Here is a 13,503-nt window from a genome sequence, read left to right as displayed (position 1 = left end):
CTCCCTCCCTAAGTCCCTAGTTCAGTTCGGCGATCCCATCTCTGTTTACTCTCTACTAAATGGGAGGATACAAAGGCGCCTCGCCGCTGGTCTTTGGTGAACAAGAGCAAAAATTTTTATTATTAATTAATACAAGGTAACCCAGAGATTATGAATACAAGATATCTAATACGAGTACTTACTAACTTTTGTAGGTTCACCTACATTGAGATAAAATATTTTTTGTTAAAAAAATTAATACAAGCATTTTTGCTGACTGTACCTACTTGCATTGTCATAATTGCAAGATTTGAAATAAACAAATATACGAGGTAAAGTTATTAAAGAGCTTGTGGATTAATTTGTAGAGTCCTTAATAGTGAATTCAGTAATATCAGCTTTTTTATTTAAGTACTTATATTTCATAATTCGATTTCATTAACTGTTGCCCGTTTTGTAAAGTCTTGGTAGCCTACTGGTTTGACGTATTCCCTCATAAGCAGAGGGCCGTGAGTTCAGGGTCGTACCTCCGTTTTTCGAAATTTATGACAATGTGTGAGGTTACATTTGAAATTTACCATGTCCTTTACGGTAAAGAAAAATGTCGTGGGGATACCTGCACGAACCCATGAAGAATTTCAATGGTACCTATGTGTGAGTGAGGTTCTCAATCCGCACTAGGCTCGCGAGAGAACTACGGCTCAAGTATTTCGTTCAAGCCATTCGTGTCAGTTCTGGTGAATCGACTTGTACTCCTATTCGAATTTAATAGTAACTCTAACCTAATTTGAAATTAATGGTAATAATATAACTATTACAAGGTCAATATTTTGTATGCTACCACAAATTAATTCTAAAGCTATAAAAAAAAAATTCAATAGAAATAGAAACTGCACCCAAAAAAGTATCCCCTAAAAATTTAAAAGCATTTGAAAAAGGATGGGAAATAAAATACGGCTTATTTCATGCATTTGTCGAGTTAGCGCTTGCACACAGGGCGGGCGCCGACAAAAGCCGAATAACGAATAAAAAACGTTCTAATTTCAAACCGGTCGCCCCTCCCGGCGCACGCGCATCCCTAGCCATTATGCTGAAGAGGTCATTCACAGTTCGCACAATAGCACACGGATTTAAAAGGTGGGCTAGTTTTTATAAAAAAACATTAGCTAGGGTCGAGGTTGAGATGAAACGGGTTAGATTCCGAATGTGTTTAATGATTTTGGTGTGTGGTTCATAAAATAAATACAGTGACATGTGACACAATAAGTTAGGAATTATTTTGGGGAGTATAAATTGCATGTCACTGTAATATTTAATTGGATAAAAGAGATAATAACTACTCCATTTAAATCCGCCTTTAACAAACTAGGAACTACTCCAGTCAAATATATAATTTCAAACATAATAGATAAGCCGGTGAAATTACTGGCACTTAAGGTATCCCATCTTAGGCCTCTAGGTTGGCAACGCATCTGCAATACCCCTGGTGTTGATGTTTATGGGCGGTGGTGATCTCTTACCATCAGGAGACCCACTTGCTCGTTTTCCATCCAGCCGAATAAAAAAAAACTTTAAAAATCTATCATCAGCAGCAGTTCATGACGTTACAAATACAATACAATAGAATTATTCCTAACTGATTGATTGCTCCTCTCATCCACTCAAAGGTTGACTGCTAGAGATCCCTTATAGGGCCCCCGCCTTTGTATGTACAAGTCTCCCGAATTTTGACAATTGTATTTTGATTATTTTCTTTTGTACAATAAAGATTACGTACGTACACACACATACATACATTATTCCTTAATGAACACCAAAAATCAATACAGTCAGCGAAAACAAAAATAAAATAAAGTACGATAAGTACTGTTTTCTTGAAATACATAATTATACGAACGTATTTACATCAAAAATAAAGCTAAGAAAAGAGTCATTGCCGTAAAACTCTCGTAGGCGGTAAACGCATCGCACGTGATAACTCCACCTCAAATTATGATACTAGATATGCTAATGCGAGAGACCTCCGGAATTAATATGGTATGTTTCTAACTAAAAGTTCGACAACATTCCTCGATTTCATTAACACAATCTTATCAAAAACCGTTGATTGACCCCTAGTGAAGCAAATTACTTTAAGACATAAAATTTATAAATGTGACGCAGTTGCGTTGCGGGAACATTCAATTTACATTTTAAAAGGACTTGAACAGAGTCCGTCGAGATTAAAAGATAATGGCGTCAAGTCGTATCAAAATAAAGGGAATGACAAGGCTAATGGAACGGTCTCTCGGTTTTAACGTTTCTCTTTAATTAACCGTATCTGTTAATTGTCGGACCGGTCACCGATCGGAATATTGCCTACAACACGAATATTACGAAGAAATAATTCCACATTTGTATGCAAATCACTAAATTCATGTTGACGTTCGTATTCTCAAAGAACTTTCATTCCCGATTTCAACATTGTTCGATGGTAAACTACGGACGTAAAAATAAAATATTCTCAAAAGAACAATTGCGGTCTAAAGCTGTAAACTGCATCCGAGCCATAAAGAATATGAATTCATCCTGCCCAGCATTAAAATGATCATACCACAATGTACAAATCAAATCAGTACATGAAGTCCTTTACATTGTGTTCGAATTGTTGTTATTAGAGGTACTAAATTCAGTGCATATGTAATCAGTGTGGAAAACAAGTGGCCACACGGATATCGTCTACGAACTACGTGCCTATACTAGTAATCGAGGAAACACGACCAGTTTAAACTAACTCCACGAGACACAAGTAACGCCATGTTAGTACTCCTCCGTACTTCCTGAAGAGAGAGGTGCGGTAGGTCATATCATATTGGCGCAGCTTAATATTTTATAACCCCTGCGCCGTCCAATCTACAAAGTGAATAAAACTTTGCATAAGTAAATAGTAACTGAATAAACCGAAACAGTTAAACCTTGCTTGATTTTAACTTCACTTAATCCTGGGAGTAGGTATAGCGTGACTAGGCTTTTTAACACCGAATTATAGCTCTACTTGATACTAACCCAGATCCATCAGTTAAAATAATTACTCACACACACAAACATCACGCCTGTATTCCCAAATGGGGTAGTAGACAAAGCACACGAAACGTTACCGCTTCGGAGCCACTTTTAGCAGTTTTAGGTATAACCTAAGTTTCACAAAAACGGTACAATAGTGACAGGTTGCTAGCCTGTCGCCTACGGTATACCTTAACCTATATCCTCAGTCGCCTCTTACGATATCCACGGAAGAATGGAGAGGTGTAATTCTAACCCGACACCACACATAATTACTTCTAATTTTAAGTTACACTTTATTTTCACTTGTTCAGCAAAAAGAAAACCTTAGATCATCCCAGCCTATATACGTCTCACTGCTGGGCACAAGCCTCCTCTCAGAACAAGAGGGCTTGGGCCATAGTTCCCACGCGGGCCCAGTGCGGATTGGGAACTTCGCACGCACCATTGAATCGCTTCGCAGGTTTGTGCAGGTTTCCTCACGATGTTTTCCTTCACCGCAAAGCTCGTGGTAAATTTCAAATGTAATTAATTCCGCACATGAATTTCTAAAAACTCAGAGGTTCGAACCGGGGTGCGAACCGGGGTTCGAACCTACGACCCTCTGCTTGAGAGGCGATACGTCAAACCACTAGGCCACCACGACCGGTCAAACCACTAGGCCACCACGGCTGGTCAAACCACTAGGCCACCACGTCCACACATTTGTTGGAGAGCGTTAAAACTAAATTAACTTTGTGTTTCTACATGCCAGCCGCGAAATCTCAAATTTGCTAATTTTGTAGGTTATGCGGCGTTAGCCATTGTTGGTTACGTGGTATTGCAGTGGCATCGACGTTATAGTACATTGGGAAAGTAAAAATGACTGTCGATATCTAATTGTTCCCAGGATTTAGTCGTTTCGTAGAAATTGTCGGTGGTCTCGTCAGTCGGCAATCGAGCGCGGCGAGGACAGTACTCGTTCTGTTTCTAACGCGTCACCTTTTGTAGCTCGCTGATGTACGCAGAAAGTTAAATGTGGATTTCAGGGAAAAGGGACGTTTAAAAAAAAATTCTAGAGTTAAATCGTAATTACAAATTCATAATAAACTAGAAAAAATAATAGTAGATGTTTGTGTTTACGTGTGTGTAGATTAAGGTAGTAATAGTATTTTGTATATAGTTTTAAGTTTATAACAAGCGTGTGTTGGAGCGTGTGTGTGATATGTGTGGATAAATGAGTCAGTAAATTCTCTTTCGAGGTACCATCAGCCAAATAAGTGGTCTATCAATTTTTAAACAAGTTCATATCAAATGAATATGTCACTAAAGTCGAACTTTCAAGTTGACAGACACCTCTTTTGGCATTATTGTTTTGTGACATGCAAACGATTATCAACTTAAGGGTGGTAGACCACATATTTGGCTGATGGTACATGATGCTAATGTACTTGTAAGATTGATTCGGTTTCCTCGTAGCTTTTACCTTTCAGCCAAATAGATATTTGTCTTTTACATGCTGCATATGTTTTATTATAGATTATATTTGTTTTGTTAATTTTGTTATATAAATAAATAGATTGTACACTAAACTGTCTTTTAGCAAAGGACGTCCTAGCTATAGTTCGTTGCTTAATTACCTGGTAGGGGTTACGTTTTTTTAGTATCTCCCTATCCGGTATTGTATTTTTGTGAACCTTAAGAATACAGTTCAATATATATAACTGTCTCACTGAAAGAACGTCTGCATCTCTGTAGACGTCTATCGTACTGTATCTGATGTTGAATAATAATTACGAGTAGTTATTAATCTGGTTCCATTGTTGTCTAATGTGCGTTTTAACAGGTCGCCTAAAATTACGATATCAGAGGATCTATGCGTAAAGTCAAAGTAGAGTATTCTAATGATAAAAAAACGACCAAGCGCGAATTGGACTCGGTCGCTGATGGCTCCTCACAAATTTTTAGGCAAGTCTAATGTTAGCAGAGCCCATTTCCTTAGAAAAAAAATATTTATTTTATTCAAAAAAATGTACGCAGTGCGGGTTCATTTTAGATGGTTACTAACACGGATAGGCAGACATAAAAAAATTAAAATTTTCATACTTTTCTTTTTGGTTGTTCTGTATCTATGAGCTACCTTCATACAGAATTTCAGGTTTCTAGGACAATCCCCGCTATAGGTTTTTCGGTTTTACGGCAAGTTGTATGAAAACATCCTTCTTAATGACTATATTTATTTATTTATTTATTTATTCATTGCATATCACATTTATACATAGCAGTTGTTACAATTCGGTATTAGTCACATGTGACGCCCTGCAACGGCACAGCAACATATTTATTGATTGCGTTGGCTTAGAAGTTTAATTTTTTTCACTGCTCTTCAAGGGGTAACAGAACTGAGTATTTGATATTAATTTCAGTTTCATACGTACGCACGTTCCTGAGAAAAAGGGTTTTGAAAGACGGACAACAAAATGGTCCTATAAGAGTTCTGTTTTTTCTTATTGAGATATGGAACCTTAAAAATTAAATCAGCTCACTGTTACGAACAACCAAATCACAAAAATTCCTCCTCCAAAAATCCGTTGCTATTCGACACGTCTCATGCTCCTCACCGGTATCTAAAGCTCTCGCGACGCCTATTGATTGATGAGCAGACAACTGCCGTGTTTTGCATTCAGCTATTTACGGGCATTTCCTCCGCTTAACCCGACTGTCGTGATTAATGGGCCCCGCTGCCACCTATTACGCGATAGAGGCTTCCCGATATCCGTTTTTTGTCGATACCAATTTCAATTTCTAGTGTAGCACGCTATAAAAAAGTGTCTTGTTTGCCACATTATTATTATAGCCGGTTATGATTGATTTAAAATATGTATAACTTTGGGTCTTCCCATCTTTTTTTATCTGTAAATTGTAATAATCCATAATAAAAGTAGTATTTATCGATGTCGAAATTTGATAATGATGGGATAAGTCGGTTAGATATTAGGAGAGTCATTAGTAATAAAATAATATAGGAAAGTATGATTACTTAATTTTATTAAGAAACAGAATTAGATCAGTAACAAAAAAGTTATGGTATTTTATTTTTTAGCAATATTATTTCATTTTAAAAGTAAAGTTAAAAATATTGTTAACTATATGTCACACAATGATTCTCTATACCTATTCAGTTATAATTAAGTAGGTATCTGCCGATGCTAAATCTCTTGTTTCTGAACTCTACCAAGGTATCCGTGTGCGTATAAAAAAGCCATAATAATAATAGAAACCGCAATACCGAAACCGATAATCATGAACGGGTGGTACTCTATTTTCGTCGCTGAATCGGCTCGATGGATATACGCTTCACTTCAGACGGGGACAGCTATAGCTATGTATTAGAAGTGATTGTGCAGCTAACTTAGAACTGCTGACGTGAAAGGGAAGGCTCCTGGTCTATCATCATCATCATCAACAGCCGGAATACGTCTACTGCTGAACAAAGGTCTCCCCTTTAGAACGCCACAAAGAATGACAACTCACCAATTGGAACCACCGGGTGCCCGTAACTCTCTCGATGTCGTCAGTCCTTCTAAAAGAAGGCCTTCAACGCTCCGTCTTCCGGTTCGTGATTGCTACTCCAGGACTTTTCTCCCCATGGTTTATTATTAGATTAGTAGTTTTGCAATTTTGCAAATATTGTTTACCTGATAAACAAGTGCCAATACTTTAAAGAGTGAGAGCTATAATTATGATTATAAGTCATCGTCTGCCGCCTCGCTCGCCGCCCCCGCCCTTCAACCTAACCCGACCGGGTCGGACCCGCTCCAACTACATCGATCTCGCTCGCTGCGCTCGCTCGATCCGCGGACAACATCAGAGGACATCAACTTCTTCTATTTTTATTTATTTTTGTTAATTATTGTATATACTATTTGTTTGTTTATAAATAAATAAAAAAACAGCTACTACACACACTTCTGGATATATACAGGCTTTCCTCGACAATTTCCATGACTATTGGGTTCGTGCTACTCGTAGCCAATGGGTAATTATTTAATAATAGAGTTGAAGTAATTGAAAACCTTTTATAGCGATTGACAAAAAAATACATAGTATGTGGTAAGTAGTGGTGGTGGAGGTGGTAGTGGTGGTAAGAAATTGTGTTTTTTTCTTTACGACACATGTGGTCTCGGAGAAGCAAGGTTTTACTTCATAAATAAATAAATATACCTATAATTAACCCATTTATTTCAGGCAACTTAGTCCATACAATATATACCTTACAGACTAACATACGTAATCAATAATATTTAAAACTAATTTGTTTTTAGATATGGACCTCCAAATACAGAAACTTATGATTCAATCAGCTATAAAGTAATTTCTACGAAAGATCAATTTGCATGTGCTCGCGACATCCAACACTTTACTAATAGGAACGAGTTTTATCTCACGCCGCCGCAGCGAAACCAGTACCCTTAGTGTAAGTTTTCGGTTACAAAATACGTCTCGATCGCGTTCGCGTTAAAATCTCAATTTATATGGAAACACGAACAGCGCCTCTAGCGGAACGTTTGCGATATTCGTGTTTCCATACAAATTGAGATTTTAACGCGAACGCGATCGAGACGTATTTTGTAACCGAAAACTTACACTAAGGGCACAGGTTTGAAATAACAATCAAATTTCCAGGAATGTCCAATTTAAATTCCGAGTGGGTTGATAACTTAAATTCGGCTTACAACGACGTAGTAATGGTGTAATGTTGAAGTAACTAATTACCTGCGCGGCTAGCAAGGTAAGGGGAGCTGTAAATCAATACACGGTTGATGTGACTGGTTAGTGCCGCAAGTGCTGTGGCGCCTGCGTGGGCGCAGAGCCTAGCGCCGCGCTGATATTTTGCAACCTGCTAATAGGTATCGAGAAATAACACACTTAATACATGTTATAATATGAAGTAATAAGAATAAGAATAATTTATTCAGTTTCACTGCAAGAAAAAAAACAAAAATAAAAGAGTAGAAAGTAAAAGATTAAAAAGAAAGAAAGTAATAACAGAAACATTGCAGTACCGAAAGTAGCCAAAAGGATCATACTCAGCGTGTTGTAGAGCTGGGTCGTTACGTATTTTTTGTGAAACGTAAAGTACCTAACAGTTTATTTTTGAGAAGTAACAGTTTCGAAAAACAGTTACTTAAAAAACAGTTTCTTTGCTACGGCTTGGTTTCGTTTCAAAGGAAACGAAAAATTATATCAAGTGTAGCTCTTTAGGATATATGAACAGTTTGCTTCAAAAAACAGATTGATTCAAGGAACAGTTTTTATATTATAAAACGTTTGTTGTGAGACTAGTATAAGATATTTGTTTTGTTATTCGTTCTTGTGAGAACATTTTCTCAAAAGTCAACGCATGTATGTGATAGTCTGTGGTATCGTTTCTTAAGTCAAAGTGTATGTCTAAAGAAACGGTTTTTCGTTTCGGCACGAAAGTTACTCCGTTACTTTATAAGAAACTGTTTCTCGAAACCGTTTCAGAAAATAACGCTCAGCTCTAGCGTGTTGACACGGAACGCCGCAGCGCTGGTTTCCAGAATGACCATGTAACTTATTAATTAACTATTATTACTAGTGAATAGTGAGGGAGTAATTTATTATTATTAGTGATGGCACAAACGTCAGAGGGCATTCATTACTCTTAAAAAAACTATTAAGTACTAAGTACTGTTACAAGTAAAAATTAAATTAAATACGTATCAGTAAGTGCCAATTGCACAGTCAGGGGATGAAATTTTAAATTGTAAATCTGCGTTTGAAATGATAGTAAGTATCATACATTTTGACACTAAGTACTTAACCCAGATAACCGACTAAAGGCTAAAACTCGAATAGGTACACGCGTTCTCCCATAGATAATAGATAGACCAAAGCTAGATCGAGTGTTCGCCCCGGAAGGCTCCCACGTCGCGTAGGATATTTCATTGAAATCATTAGAGTTACTTCCGAGATCCTCGATAAATAAATGTATAAATAATTATGTGTATTTAGAACTAACTTTACACACGCCTAGGTACTACAAGCTAGGTGTACTTTAAGCGAGAAATTCTTTTATATTATTCATTTATTTATTTTGGGACTACCTTACAGCACCTATCCTACTAATATTATCAATGCGAAAGTTTGTGAAGGATGTTTGGATGAAACTTTTGATGTTTGATGAAAAGATGTTTGGATGGAACCGCTGAACCGATTTAGATGAAATTCGGTATACAGATAGTTTGTGTCTCGGGAAAGGACATAGGATAGTTTTAATACCGAAAAATTGTATAGTTCCCGTGGGGTAGCGTTAAAATAACTATGCGGACGCAGTGGCGGGCAACGGCTAGTATTAAATAAGTAAGGCAATGTGAGTGTATCAAATCACGCAAATTTTCACTCTTTTTCCCACATTGCTGAAGAAAATGAGTCCACTCATACAGCCATGCTCAATCTAGACCTCAGCGACTTAACGCATGTAAAGTTGTCATATAGAATCAATAATTTATATCGTGGCAGGTACTTCAGGCTTCCTCGCCAGGATGTTTAAGAGTCTAAATGATGGGTGCTAAACATTTCGTGTAGCAATTTTGCCCACTCGCGGCATAATAAAGCATCAAGACGGAGTGCGTGGGCTCGCTAAAGTTTTAATACAGGCTTTCCGTGCCTCGACAGCGAGAGAACACTAATTTTAAATATTTAAGCCATGATGACGTGAATATTACTACGAAGTATGTAAAGCTAATGACGGCCGTAGAGTGCAATTTAGTTATAATTTTAAATCCAAATCTTATGAACTTAAATGTTATTTATTGAAAACAGAGACGATAAAAATATGTACTTTGACTTAATAACTGCAAAACTGTATCAAATTTTGAAACGGAGTAAAAAACAGGCTGTTGCAATGCAACCTTCACAGCTTTATGGTTTGAGAGCTATAACTAATGGCAAGCACCGCTCACTTTGTAACTGGTCGCCTCAGTTCTGGCGAAAAAGAAAATAAAACAGTTTTTTCTTTCGCAGTTCTTATTTCAAATTCAGTTGGTATAAAACCGTCTGGCAATACGTCGTGCCGCTGCACTTTTTACGAGGGCCCGGCTCCACAGACGTAGTGAAACTTGTACGTTAGTTTAGAGCTTTATTTTAATTTTGCTTGCGCAAGCCGCCTGTGAGCTCGCGGAGGTAAAAAATGTTAAGGACTTTACACGTGCTGATAATATATTATTGTAGCTCAGCGCAGACACAAATGGGGGTAAAAAAAGTTTAATTTCACGCTGTTTGGGAACTCGACCAAGTTTAAAAGAGACATTTATATTTAAACTGTTTATCTATACTTCTATACTAATATTATAAAGAGGAAAGATTTGATTGTTTGTTTGTTTGTTTGCATTGAATAAGCTTCGAAACTACTGGACCGATTAAAAAACTTCAATAATGTAATCTAAGGTAAAAGAAAAATGTCATAAATTGTCTTTCATCGCATGCGCTGCGGAAACTATTAAAGATAGAACAACAAAATGTTTTAAAATATTAAGGGGCTGTTTCACCATCCATTGATTAGTGGTAACTGGCGATTAGGTGTGATGCCGTCTCTATTTGTTTTGTTCGAATAGACGGAGACGGAATTACATTTAACCGTCGGTTAACGCTAATCAATGGATGGTGAAACAGCCCCTAAAGAATATATCAATATCAGCAAAAACTTCGCAATACCATATCATCATCATCCAGCCTATATACGTCCCACTGCTGGGCACAGGCCTCCTCTCAGGGCTTGGGCCATAGTTAGTGCGGATTGGGAACTTCACACGCACCATTGAATTGCTTCGCACATCCTCACGATGTTTTCGCAATACCATATGTCCAACTAAATATTGTAGTTATGTCACTATAACTACTTTTTAACATTTTAAAAGTTGATAGAAATGCCGTCTGTCTGTCACCAGGTCTCATGAACCGTGATTATTGTATCGCTTTAACAATAAATACTAAAAACAGAATAAAATAAATATTTTAGTGGGGCTCCCTACAACAAACGCGATTTTTTTGCCGCTTTTTGCTCGATATTAATAACCGCAACATGTAGACGCTAGAAATATACACAGAATATTTAGTTGTATATTCACTTTAAAAATAAATAGTTAAATTAAAATAAAATAAATATTTAAGGGAACCTCCCATACAACAAACGTGTTTTTTGCCGTCTTTGGCTAATGTCTAATGTAAAGATAACGGCACGGAACCCTTCGTGCGCGAGTCCGACTCGCACTTGGCCAGTTTTTTCAAAAAATTGCCCGTGCAAATTTGCCGGAGGCCTTTTTACCCGACTGTCCAAAGGAGGGTTAATTTGAATATTGTACCCGTGCGAAGCCGGGGCGGGGAGCTAGTAAATGATAAAGCGATTTCTATGTCAAATGTAGGTACTTGGAGGCTAATTAAGTACGTAGAATTTAAACATTAACAAAGCTATACTCGAACAACGTAGAAACTTAACCACGTATAAATCAAGCCATCTTAACAATACACCAGGCGCCGCTGCCTCAAAACAATGGAGTCTCAGCAGGATAAGTAGGAGGGCTCTGGCTATTTATTAGTATTTAAGAAACCTCAGCAAAAGCATTTTGCCTGATAGAGAACTTTGGTGGCTTTTAACATGATTTCTGTTAAAATCTTTTTCATAAAATATTTTTTGTTTGACCTTAATCAGGCATCCGTCACTCGTCCATATACCATACCTACAGCGATAAACACCTTCAGTGCGCGACAACTTGAGATTATCTAAAAACAGTGGGTGGGGGCTGCCGCGCGCCTGCGAGCACACGCGTGACCCGATACTTGCTTTGAATGTTTCAATTCTTACCTATCCTTACCACATAATAGATAATAGTACAAGTACAGAAGGTTCTCTCTTTTGATGTTGACGAAAGCCGCCATTTTATATGCCTACGTAATTTTTATTAGCAAAATCACCGCGCACCACCAAGCAACATTAAACTCTAGTGCTGCGCGCGAAGGTCGTTATTATTCAGCACCAACGCTTTGGTTTAGAATAGGGTTGCAAAGCAATAAAAAAACAACCAATCGAATAAATAAAAAAAATAACAAATAAAAATAAAAAAACTCACAGATAACTTAAGAGTATTATTATTACAATTACTTACGGCCGTCCAACTACATAATATTTCCCTGTCCAGTTCATATAAAAAATACCTACACTTAAATAAGTTTTTGTAAAAAAATAAATTATATTTTAATTTAAACTTCTTTTTGTAAATGGTAGGCACCTAGATACTCTATTATTGCATTGTTATCGTATCTACGTTTACACACCAAATTTCAGCTCAATTGAATGCCGGAAAGTGGCTCCAATTTAACTTGCAAGATTTGATTAGGTACAGGCAGCTAACTGAATAAAAACTTGTGAAAAAAGCCAGCTACAATGCAATATTTTTTGCATTCATCGTGAACCAGTTTCACAAAAATCACACAAGTACGAAACGTTACGCGGCGCGACTAGTTCGAGCGAGAGACTGCGAGTGTGCATGCCGGACTGAGCGCATAACCCTACTAAGTTATGCCTCGCCGGCGTGGGGTGTTTTGATACTTACAGAATCGCACCTATATCGCGGAGTGCGCCACGCCTGTCCTTACCTAAATATCTATGCTATTGCTTATGAGATCAGTACAGATCTATTGAATACTGTTTTTCCATCGTGTTTTGTCGAATACGTTCATATTTATATTGCTTTCTCAATTATCTTCAGTAAACTTCAGTATGCTAGTTGAGAAAGCAACATTCCGACAAAACACGACGGCAAAATATTAATCACTACATCTGTAGGTACACTGCACTGCACAGTTTGTAACAATGGCGAATCGTAATACTAATAACTGTTGCGTGGACGGATGTCGAAATAGACAAAAGAAAGAAAAGAAAGAACATTGCCAAACCTTAATTCTCCGATCCTCTAATACTAACTTCTTAACTTTTTCAGTATTTTCTTCAGTCACAACCGATATTGACCTCCCAGAGCGAGGATCGTCTACGATCGACTCCCGTCCAAGTTTAAAAAGTCGACTCCATTTTTAGGGTTCCGTAACCAAAGGGTGCCAACGGGATCCTATTACTGAGACTCCGCTGTCTGTCTGTCTGTCTGTCCGTCTATCACAGGGCTCTATCTCTGAAGCCGTAAAAGTTAGACACTTCAAATTTTCACAGATTGTGTATTACTGTGGCCGCTATATAACAAATACTAAAAATAAAATAAAGTTACAATTTAAAGGGGGTCGTCATACAAGAAACGTGTTTTTTTCAGCGATTTTTGGTTGCTAGGCGTTATTGGCCGTTGCTAAGGCGACCGAGTCGCCTAGCAACGGGTAGCTATGTCGTTTGAATATTTACCTTTAAGTTTGCGATTTTAATGATGTTTATAAAAGCTTCGATAATATAATATACTGACTGTCTGATTGTGTGGT

Source organism: Choristoneura fumiferana, chromosome 13 (genome assembly GCF_025370935.1).
Source record: "Choristoneura fumiferana chromosome 13, NRCan_CFum_1, whole genome shotgun sequence".
In the NCBI taxonomy this organism is placed as follows: Eukaryota; Metazoa; Arthropoda; class Insecta; order Lepidoptera; family Tortricidae; genus Choristoneura; species Choristoneura fumiferana.
Note: the sequence above shows the minus strand (reverse complement) of the source record.